The sequence below is a fragment of the Coturnix japonica genome, chromosome 10 (assembly GCF_054131305.1).
Source record: "Coturnix japonica strain WE chromosome 10, WE-NBRP24, whole genome shotgun sequence".
Taxonomy (NCBI): Eukaryota; Metazoa; Chordata; class Aves; order Galliformes; family Phasianidae; genus Coturnix; species Coturnix japonica.
The window spans coordinates 28,163,602-28,167,103 of NC_140672.1; positions in this window are offsets into that span (position 1 = coordinate 28,163,602).

Sequence of the window (3,502 nt, forward strand, 5' to 3'; positions counted from 1 at the left end):
TAAAAGGGAAAAGCACGAGTGAAAGGGAAAAGCAAGACTAAAAAGGAAAAGCAGCAGTTTAAGGGAAAAGCAGCAGTGAATGGGAAAAGTAGCAGTGAAAGGGAAAAGGAAGACTAACAGGGAAAAGCAGCAGTGAAAGGGAAAAGCAGCAGTGAAAGGGAAAAGCAAGAATAAAATGGAAAAGCAGCAGTGAAAGGGAAAAGCAAGACTAAAAGGGAAAAGCAAGACTAAAAGGGAAAAGCAAATATAAAAGGGAAAAGCAAGACTAAAAGAGAAAAGCAAGACTAAAAGGGAAAAGCAAGACTAAAAGGGAAAAACAGCACTGAAAGGGAAAAGCAAGACTAAAAGGGAAAAGCAAGACTGAAAGTGAAAAGCAGAACTCAAAGGTAAAAGCAAGACTAAAAGGGATAAGCAAAACTAAAAGTGAAAAGCAAGACTAAAATGGAAAAACCAAGAATAAAAGGGAAAAGCAAGACTAAAAGGGAAAAGCAAGACTAAAAGGGAAAAGCAGCAGTGAAAGGGAAAAGCAAGACTAAAAGGGAAAAGCAGCAGTGAAAGGGAAATGTAGCAGTGAAAGGAAAAAGCAAGACTAAAAGGGAAAAGCAGCAGTGAAAGGGAAAAGCAGCAGAGAAAGGGAAAAGAAAGACTAAAAGGGAAAAGCAGCAGTGAATGGGAAAAGCAGCAGAGAAACGGAAACGTAGCAGTGAATGGGAAAAGCAAGACTAAAAGGGAAAAGCAAGAATAAAAGTGAAAAGCAAGACTAAAAAGGAAAAGCAAGACTAAAAGGGAAAAGCAAGACTAAAAGGGAACAGCAGCAGTGAAAGGTAAAAGCAAGACTAAAAGGGAAAAGCCAGAATAAAGGGGAAAAGCAAGATTAAAAGGGAAAAGCAAGACTAAAAGGGAAAAGCAAGACTAAAAGGGAAAAGCAGCAGTGAAAGGTAAAAGCAAGACTAAAAGGGAAAAGCAGCAGTGAAAGGGAAAAGCAAGACTAAAATGGAAAAGCAGCAGTGAAAGGGAAAAGCAAGACTAAAAGGGAAAAGAAGCAGTGAAAGGGAAAAGGAAGACTAAAAGGGAAAAGCAGCAGTGAAACGGAAAAGCAGCAGTGAAAGGGAAAATCAAGAATAAAAGGGAAAAGCAAGACTAAAAAAGAAAAGCAAGACTAAAAAAGAAAAGCAAGACTAAAAGAGAAAAGGAAGACTAAAAAGGAAAAGCAGTAGTGAAAGGGAAAAGCAGCAGTGAAAGGGAAAAGCAGCAGTGAAAGGGAAAAGCAGCAGTGAAAGGGAAAATCAAGACTAAAAGGGAAAAGCAAGACTAAAAGGGAAAAGCAAGACTAAAAGGGAAAAGCAGCAGTGAAAGGGAAAAGCAGCAGTGAAAGGGAAAAGCAAGAATAAAAAGGAAAAGCAGCAGTGAAAGGGAAAAGCAGCATTGAAAGGGAAAAGCAGCAGTGAAAGGGAAGAGCAGAAGTGAAAGGGAAAAGCAGCAGTGAAAGGGAAAAGCAGCAGTGAAAGGGAGAAGCAAAACTAAAAGGGAAAAGCAGCAGTGAAAGGGAAAAGCAAGACTAAAATGGAAAAGCAGCAGTGAAAGGGAAAAGCAAGACTAAAAGGGAAAAGAAGCAGTGAAAGGGAAAAGGAAGACTAAAAGGGAAAAGCAGCAGTGAAACGGAAAAGCAGCAGTGAAAGGGAAAATCAAGAATAAAAGGGAAAAGCAAGACTAAAAAAGAAAAGCAAGACTAAAAAAGAAAAGCAAGACTAAAAGAGAAAAGGAAGACTAAAAAGGAAAAGCAGTAGTGAAAGGGAAAAGCAGCAGTGAAAGGGAAAAGCAGCAGTGAAAGGGAAAAGCAGCAGTGAAAGGGAAAATCAAGACTAAAAGGGAAAAGCAAGACTAAAAGGGAAAAGCAAGACTAAAAGGGAAAAGCAGCAGTGAAAGGGAAAAGCAGCAGTGAAAGGGAAAAGCAAGAATAAAAAGGAAAAGCAGCAGTGAAAGGGAAAAGCAGCATTGAAAGGGAAAAGCAGCAGTGAAAGGGAAGAGCAGAAGTGAAAGGGAAAAGCAGCAGTGAAAGGGAAAAGCAGCAGTGAAAGGGAGAAGCAAAACTAAAAGGGAAAAGCAGCAGTGAAAGGGAATATCAGCAGTGAAAGGGAAAAGCAGCAATGAAAGGGAAGAGCAGCAATGAAAGGAAAGAGCAGCAGTGAAAGGGAAAAACAGCAGTGAAAGGGAAAAGCAGCAGTGAAAGGGAATATCAGCAGTGAAAGGGAAACGCAGCAGTGAAAGGGAAGAGCAGCAGTGAAAGGGAAGAGCAGCAGTGAAAGGGAAGAGAAGCAGTGAAGGGGAAGAGCAGCAGTGAATGGGAAAAGCAGCAGTGAAAGGGAAAAGCAAGACTAAAAGGGAAAAGCAGCAGTGAATGGGAAAATCAGCAGTTAAAGGGAAGAGCAGCAGTGAAAGGGAAGAGCTGCAGTGAAAGAGAAGAGCTGCAGTGAAAGGGAAAGGCAGTAGTGAAAGGGATGAGCTGAAGTGAAAGGGAAGAGCAGCACTGAAAGGGAAAAGCAGCAGTGAAAGGGAATAGCAAGACTAAAAGGGAAAATCCAGACTAAAAGGGAAAAGCAAGACTAAAAGGGAAAAGCAAGACTAAAAGAGAAAATCAAGACTAAAAGGGAAAAGCAGCAGTGAAAGGGAAAAGCAGCAGTGAAAGGAAAAAGAAAGATAAAAAGGGAAAAGCAAGACTAAAAGGGAAAAGGAAGACTAAAAGGGAAGAGCAGCAGTGAAAGGGAAGAGCAGCAGTGAAGGGGAAAGTCAGCAGTGAAAGGGAAAAGCAGCAGTGAAAGGGAAAAACAAGACTAACAGGGAAAAGCAGCAGTGAAAGGGAAAAGCAGAAGTGAAAGGGAAAAGCAGCAGTGAAAGGGAAAATCAAGACTAATAGTGAAAAGCAAGACTAAAAGGGAAAAGCAAGACTAAAATGGAAAAGCAGCAGTGAAAGGGAAAAGCAGCAGTGAAAGGGAAAAGCAAGAATAAAAAGGAAAAGCAGCAGTGAAAGGGAAAATCAGCATTGAAAGGGAAAAGCAGCAGTGAAAGGGAAGAGCAGAAGTGAAAGGGAAAAGCAGCAGTGAAAGGGAAAAGCAGCAGTGAAAGGGAGACGCAAAACTAAAAGGGAAAAGCAGCAGTGAAAGGGAATATCAGCAGTGAAAGGGAAAAGCAGCAATGAATGGGAAGAGCAGCAATGAAAGGAAAGAGCAGCAGTGAAAGGGAAAAACAGCAGTGAAAGGGAAAAGCAGCAGTGAAAGGGAATATCAGCAGTGAAAGGGAAACGCAGCAGTGAAAGGGAAGAGCAGCAGTGAAAGGGAAGAGCAGCAGTGAAAGGGAAGAGAAGCAGTGAAGGGGAAGAGCAGCAGTGAATGGGAAAAGCAGCAGTGAAAGGGAAAAGCAAGACTAAAAGGGAAAAGCAGCAGTGAATGGGAAAATCAGCAGTTAAAGGGAAGAGCAGCAGTGAAAGGGAAGAGCTGCAGTGAAA